We start from the raw sequence: 9,001 nt of genomic DNA, 5'->3' as shown, positions 1-9,001 counted from the left end.
CGAAACATCACATGCAAACGAGTCAATAATCTCACAAAGTTCGCGAAAACACAAAGAAAAACAACCCGAGTTATTTTCAGGGCGTGAACAAAGTGTTGATGATTATTTGATCAAATTTGAAATTGTGGCAAAGTGGAACGAGTGGTCTCATGAAGAAAAGGCAAGTCAGCTATTAATGAGCTTAAAAGGTCCTGCTTTTGATTTAATCAAAGACTTGACAGAAAAACAGAAATCAGATTTCAATGAAATAGTACGCGCTCTGAAAAAACGCTTTAGCCCCAAAGAACGCGAAACGGCACATAAAGATAAATTTTGGACTCGGCGCCAATTAAAAAATGAAAATGTTACAGACTTTGGGTATGCAATCAAAAAACTCAGCTACTTAGCTTTTACTGAGATGGACACAGAATCTCGCGAGTCATTGCTCGTAGAACATTATACACGTGGTCTTTCAAGTTATGACACAAAACGTCACGTACGGTTGAATCAACCTTTAACACTTGACAAAGCAATTTCTTTGGCAATGCAAAGTGAAGAATTTGAAATATCACATGCAAACAGGAAACTCAGCTATACCGAACAAATCAACTATGTACAGAGCAATCCTGATAAACGGTTGTATGGGAAAGAAAATTCAAATTTCTTTGACAATGCAAATTTACAAGAAATAACATGTTTTGCCTGTAATCGCAAGGGTCACAAAAGAAATCAATGTCCAAATCTATCAAACTTTCAACCGTTCTCTTCCGACCAAACTACTGACAGTATGAATGCAAAAGAAAGGCTTCAAACAAATAATTACATGAGAGGCCAGAGGCCTAAAACGTTTCAACAAAATTCAAGACAGAAATTTGACACAGATCAAAATAAAAACCTCCCACAACGTGAGCACGCTTTTCAACCGAGATCAAACGAGCAATTCGAACAAAATCCCTCGCAGCGTTTGCCCCCAATTCATGAACATAAATTTGAATCCATGCCAAACCGAACACCATTAAATGCAGCAACCGCAAGCACATTCGAGCCAAGACACACTTCGGGATCTAATGTTCCCATACCGGAAAACTATTAAGGGCTGGTCTTGAGGCCGAAAGTCCAGCCACACCAGAATATGAACAAAACTTAAAAAATGACGGGATAAAATGGCCTAATTTGAGAATGAACTCTATTCGATCGTGTCTTTTTGTGAAGATTTTTGTAGATAAAGTTCCTGTGAAGATGTTGGTAGATACGGGTGCGTCTGTTAGCATAATCTCAGAAAAAACCATCAAGGGACTAAAATTAGACATGTCTTTGATATCGAGAGAGAATATAGATCTCACTACAGCAGATGGAAGCTGCTTGAATGTGATTGGGCAATTACTATTGAATTTCAAGATTGGGAAAAATTGTGTTTCTCAAAATGTTTATGTGGCAAAGTTAGAATCTGGTTTAGAGGGAATATTGGGTATAGATTTCCTGACCAGTTCGAAATCAGAATTAAATATCAAAGACGAGTGTATGATTTTAGATGGACAAGAGATTAAATTGTTCAGAGAGGGTGCTACATATTGCACAAGGGTGAAAATGAAGAATGATATTTGTGTTCCTGCGAAATCAGAATTGTTGATAGAGGGTGAGATTGAGAATGAGATAGGAGAGAATGTTGGTCTTGTAGAACCATTTCCTATAATAAAAAGTAGAGGTCTACTAATGGCAAAGTCTTTGGTGAATCCAACAAATGGCAAAGTTTGTATGAGTGTTATCAATACTAACAGAAAAGACACAACACTGAGTAGAGATATGCTGGTTGCTAGTTTAAGTACCGTAGATTGTATTGAAGAAAAGTCGAATTTTGAACAAATTCAGACACCAGGTCATGTAGTTCTACCTAAACATCTCCAAGAACTTTACGAAAGGTCTTCAGAGAATTTAAACAATTCTCAGGCAAAACAACTCAAACAAGTACTGATTGAATTTCAAGATATTTTTGTGGGTCAAGACGGAAATTTGGGTCAAACAAATGTTGTTGAACACACAATCGACACAGGTGATTCAAAACCTATAAAACTTCCCTTACGTCGAGTTCCTATAGCTCAGAGACAAATCGTTGAGTCTGAATTAGGTAAAATGCTTGAAGGAAAAATAATCGAGGAAAGTCAGAGTCCGTGGGCTGCACCTGTTTGTTTAGTTCAGAAAAGAGACGGGAGTACTCGCTTTTGTATTGACTATCGTCAACTAAATAAAGTAACACGTAAAGACGCGTTTCCATTGCCTCGTATCGATGATACACTCGATTTGTTAGCAGGCTCGCAATGGTTTTGTACGTTAGATTTAGCATCAGGATACTGGCAATGTAAAGTTTCTGAGCAAGACAAACCAAAAACAGCATTCCTAACACATAAGGGCCTTTTCCAATTTAACGTCATGCCCTTCGGTCTTTGCAATGCCCCCGCCACATTCTCTAGAATGATGGATATTGTTTTGAGTGGCATGAAAATAGATCGATGTTTGTGTTATCTTGACGATGTAATAGTTTTTGGGAAAACATTTGAAAGTTCTTTGGAAAATCTAAGACAAGTTTTTTACAGGTTGAGAACATCCAACTTAAAACTTAAACCCAAAAAGTGTGTTTCATTTCAGACCCAAGTTTCATATTTAGGTCATACAGTTTCAAAAAATGGCATACATGTGCTAGATGAAAATGTCAAACCGGTCAAAAATTGGCCAGAACCTCAAAACGTTAAAGACGTTCAAAGTTTTTTAGGCCTGGCGGGATATTATCGCCGTTTCATTCCAAATTTTAGTGAAATAGCCAGTCCAATGACTCAGTTGACTAGGAAAAATAAAATATTTAACTGGACCGCAAATTGCTCAGAATCTTTTCAAAAATTAAAAGAGTTGCTTATTAATGTACCGATTTTGACTTTTCCAACAACTGAAGATCATTTTATTCTAGATACAGATGCGAGTGCAAATGGTATTGGCGCCGTTTTATCTCAAGTTCAAAACGGTCAAGAACGTGTCGTTAGCTATGCTAGCAAAACGCTAAACCAAGCAGAAAAGCGTTACTGCACCACAAAGCGCGAACTTTTAGCTGTCGTCTATTTTGTGAAACATTTCAATCATTATTTATGGGGTCGACATTTTACTGTCAGGTCAGATCATTCGTCCTTGACTTGGATTAAAAATTTCAAAGATCCAATAGGAATTCTTGCACGATGGTTGAGCATACTTGAGACTTATGATTTCAAAATAGAGCATAGAAAGGGTGTAAAACATACAAATGCAGATGCCTTATCGCGTATTCCAATACGCAGATGCCCCTGCCAAAATTGTCCTGATTGTTCAAAACATTCGAGTGCCCGAATAAATCCAATCTCAATAAATCAAAGTACCGAAAGTACTGAGAGCACAGAAAGTAATCATGGTTTATGGATGGAATCTTTATCAACAACAGAAATAAAGAACTTGCGAACAAATGATCCATCGTTAAAGCCCATCATTGACTTAAAAACAGAGTACACAGAAAAACCCAATCGTTCTGTACTGTCGAATTCAAATACTGAAACTAAAATTTTATTTAGTATGTGGGACACTTTGGAACTAAAAGAGGGAATATTGTATCGCGTAAATGTCAACAATATTGGCGATAAAAAATATCAGTTTGTAGTTCCTTTCGAATTAAGGCAAAAGATTTTAGAACAATTACATAACAACAGAACTGCAGGACATCTCGGTCGAGATAAAACGATCTCATCTGTCAAAATTAGATACTACTGGGTTGGTTTGAATGCTGATGTTCAAAGATGGTGCTCACAATGCGATCAATGCGCAAGACGAAAACCTGGTCCTGGTGTAGGTACATCTGAACTTCAATCTAGCAAAATTGGGTATCCCTTAGAAAGAATTGCAATAGATATTATGGGTCCCCTTCCAGCAACCTCAAATGGCAATGAATATATTATGGTTGGTGGTGATTATTTCACTAAGTGGAAAGAGGCTTATGCTTTACCAAATCATACTGCGTATACTGTCGCAGATAAACTCTGCGCCGATTTTTTCAGTAGATTTGGAGTACCACGGGTAATACATACAGATCAAGGCCGGGAATTTGAATCTTTGCTATTCACAGCTCTTTGTACAAATCTTGGGGTAGAAAAAACTAGAACTACACCTTATCACCCTCAATCCGATGGTATGATAGAGAGGTTTAACAGAACTTTGCAAGATATGCTCTCAGCTTTTGTCAACGAGAATCGTGATGACTGGGACGACCATTTGCCTTATGTTATGATGGGGTATCGTGCAACACTGCACAAAAGTACAAATTGTAGCCCAAATCTATTAATGATGGGTCGAGAATTGTCCCTGCCTATTGACATTATGATGGGTTTGCCTCCTAATACTCCAGATGACAAATGTCCTGCTATGTACATAGAATGGCTAAAGAATACTATGAGAAATGCTTTCAATTTTGCACATACCCATCTTCAGTCTGCTCTCCAGAGACAAAAACTAGATCATGATATTAATGCTAAAACCAGACAATTCACTCCTGGAAATTGGGTTTGGAGATATTATCCCCCTAGTGCAGGACAAAAACTTGGTTTAGGATGGACGGGACCTTATCTCATTTTGGAAAAAATTTCAGACATAACCTACAAAATTCAGAAAAATGAAACATCCCCATCATTAGTGGTTCATGTTGACCATCTCAAACCATATAGAGGCAGAAATTCCCCTGAAAATTGGTTATTATCAGATACACAAATTAGCTCAGAATCAGAGACTGAATTGTCTTTAGATGATAGGGATAACTCATGTGTAAACCCAACATCTGATTTCTCTCCCCGTAGAACTCGTTGTGGAAGACCCATTAAGCCTAGAGATGTATATAGTCCCTCATAAAGCGTTGTACATATCAGTAGTCTTAGAGAATTTTACATGTAGTTCAAGAGAACGTAAACTTTGAGTTATTGTTTGCATTGTAGGAATATTTTATGATTACTTTAACTGTTACTTAATGTAACAAAGATTTACACATTATTTATTGATATTAAACAATAACCCCTTTATAATTATTGATATATATTTCAGTATCATGGAAGCCGATGATTTACATGTCAAGGAGGATGAGTTGGTACAGTTTCATCAAAACTATTGTAGGACACATTGGCCTTCTCAAGGCATGGCCTGTGAAGTAAACGGCTGCGACCAATATGTCTATCCCACTCTTCGGAAATATATGCGCCACTGGCAGAAAATTCATAAAGAATTCCATGAAATGTTGGAGTGTGGGTTATGTCCTCGCAGATTCGAGAAATTATACTTTCTCACGCAACATATACAGGGAGACCATCATCTACATCTGGCAGCAAGCAAAGGGATGGCAGCTAAGGCTAACCGCGTAAATATTAGGAATCTACTGTACCAAAGTCCTGGGGACATATTACCACCTATATTACTGGAGGAATTTTGATCAACAACCCAGCATTGCTGACAGGAAAATTGCTGAGAAAAGGAAGAGGGAGCAACAAGTCGCAGAAAACATAGTGAACTGTAGAAACATATTACCTGAGGAGCAGTGCAATACCAATTCCAGAGATGAAGTGGTTGAGTTTGATGGGAATGGCAATGCCGAAATGAGGTTAAAGAAAAACTTTTATCCAAAGAGAGAAAAACTTTTAATCACATGTAATTTCACGGCTGAAAACTTTGAAATTTAATTCTAGTAAAAACTATGTGAACCCTGGAGCCAGTCATTTTTGTATATAACAGATTATATTTTTGTACATAAATATATATTTTTGCTAATCATATATGTTTTGTATATTTATAAGTATATACATTAATGTTGTTGATAATATTTATTAATTGTTAAAATTTATTTTTGATATATTTATTGAATTTTTTTTCAAATATAATATATACATTTATTTATAAAGATTCTAAATTATGATTATTTGGTGTCTTGAGTAGATATTTTTTAGAAAATGTAAACATTTCCTAAAATTTGGGGGGAGGAGTGTAGTAGATTTCACTTTTGGCTTTCCATAATATTAAAGGTATTCAGATTAATACAGCTCTATCGAGAGATATATTTTGGCTATCGGTGTTCTATTATCAGTCAAGCATGAAAAGTATCTATTGGTCACTTTCACTTCTTTTATTCTTTTGGCTATTTAAATCATGACAAACCTTTATATTATCAGTAGTGTATCTACTCATTGACTAGGTCTAGGGTTGACACCTTTTCCACCTGAATCAGGTATTACATGTTTTTTCATTATTGCATTTTTTTTTTTTTGTATAATAAATTGTTGAAACTTTACAAGTTGTTTTATTTAGGGAAAGTTAATCTTGGTCCAGAACAATAATATTTCGGAACGAACCTGGGTAAAAGTGAAAATATTTTAGAGTGTGAAATACAACTCCTACACTATAATACACTTCAGGTCAGCTGTCAAATTCAAACAATTCAAGTACTGTCTTAAATACACTACCGATAAACTGTCTCAATACACTACAGATAAACTGTCTCAATACACTACAGATAAAGTGTCTCAATACACTACAGATAAACTGTCTCAATACACTACAGATTAACTGTCTTAATACACTACCGACAAACTGTCTCAATACACTACAGATAAAGTGTCTTGAGCAATACACTACAGATAAACTGTCACAATACACTACAGATAAATCATCTCAATACACTACAGATAACCTGTCTCAATATACTTCAGATAAACTGTCTTAATACACTACAGATAAACTGTCTCAATAAACTACAGATAAACTGTCTCAATACACTACAGATTAACTGTCTCAATACACTACAGATAAACTGTCTCAATACACTTCAGATAAATCATCTCAATACACTACAGATAAAGTGTCTTGAGCAATACACTACAGATAAATTGTCACAATACACTACAGATAAATCATCTCAATACACTACAGATAACCTGTCTCAATATACTTCAGATAAACTGTCTTAATACACTACAGATAAACTGTCACAATACACTACAGATAAACTGTCTCAATACACTACAGATTAACTGTCTCAATACACTACAGATAAACTGTCTCAATACACTTCAGATAAATCATCTCAATACACTATACAGATAAACTGTCTCAATACACTACAGATAAATCATCTCAATACACTATACAGCTAAACTGTCTCAATACACTACAGATAAAGTGTCTCAATACACTACAGATAAACTGTCTCAATACACTACAGATAAATCATCTCAATACACTATACAGATAAACTGTCTCAATACACTACAGATAAATCATCTCAATACACTATACAGCTAAACTGTCTCAATACACTACAGATAAACTGTCTCAATACACTACAGATAAACTGTCTCAATACACTACAATTAAACTGTGTCAATACACTACAGATAAATCATCTCAATACACTTTACAGATAAACTGTCTCAATACAGAACAGATAAATCATCTCAATACACTATACAGATAAACTGTCTCACTACAGATAAACTGTCTCAATACACTACAGATAAACTGTCTCAATACACTACAGATAAACTGTCTCAATACACTACAATTAAACTGTGTCAATACACTACAGATAAACTGTCTCAATACACTACAGATAAACTGTCTCAATACACTACAGATAAATCATCTCAATACACTTTACAGATAAACTGTCTCAATACACTACAGATAAATCATCTCAATACACTATACAGATAAACTGTCTCACTACAGATAAACTGTCTCAATACACTACAGATAAACTGTCTCAATACACTACAGATAAACTGTCTCAATACACTACAGTTAAATCATCTCAATACACTATACAGATAAACTGTCTCAATACACTACAGATAAACTGTCTCAATACACTACAGATAAATCATCTCAATACACTACAGATAAACTGTCTCAATACACTACAGATAAATCATCTCAATACACTATACAGATAAACTGTCTCAATACACTACAGATTAACTATCTCAATACACTACAGATAAACTGTCTCAATACACTACAGATAAACTGTCTCAATTCACTACAGATAAAGTGTCTCAATACACTACAGATAAACTGTCTCAATACACTACAGATAAATCATCTCAATACACTATACAGATAAACTGTCTCAATACACTACAGATAAATCATCTCAATACACTATACAGCTAAACTGTCTCAATACACTACAGATAAACTGTCTCAATACACTACAGATAAACTGTCTCAATACACTACAATTAAACTGTGTCAATACACTACAGATAAATCATCTCAATACACTTTACAGATAAACTGTCTCAATACAGAACAGATAAATCATCTCAATACACTATACAGATAAACTGTCTCACTACAGATAAACTGTCTCAATACACTACAGATAAACTGTCTCAATACACTACAGATAAACTGTCTCAATACACTACAGTTAAATCATCTCAATACACTATACAGATAAACTGTCTCAATACACTACAGATAAACTGTCTCAATACACTACAGATAAATCATCTCAATACACTACAGATAAACTGTCTCAATACACTACAGATAAATCATCTCAATACACTATACAGATAAACTGTCTCAATACACTACAGATAAACTGTCTCAATACACTACAGATAAACTGTCTCAATACACTACAGATAAATCATCTCAATACACTTTACAGATAAACTGTCTCAATACACTACAGATAAATCATCTCAATACACTATACAGATAAACTGTCTCACTACAGATAAACTGTCTCAATACACTACAGATAAACTGTCTCAATACACTACAGTTAAATCATCTTAATACACTATACAGATAAACTGTCTCAATACACTACAGATAAACTGTCTCAATACACTACAGATAAATCATCTCAATACACTGCAGATAAACTGTCTCAATACACTACAGATAAATCATCTCAATACACTATACAGATAAACTGTCTTAATACACTACAGATTAACTATCTCAA

The sequence above is a fragment of the Saccostrea echinata genome, unplaced genomic scaffold (genome assembly GCF_033153115.1).
Source record: "Saccostrea echinata isolate AGI-Se365-2 ecotype Australia unplaced genomic scaffold, CSIRO_AGI_Sech_v1 ptg000014l, whole genome shotgun sequence".
Taxonomy (NCBI): domain Eukaryota; kingdom Metazoa; phylum Mollusca; class Bivalvia; order Ostreida; family Ostreidae; genus Saccostrea; species Saccostrea echinata.
Note: the sequence above shows the minus strand (reverse complement) of the source record.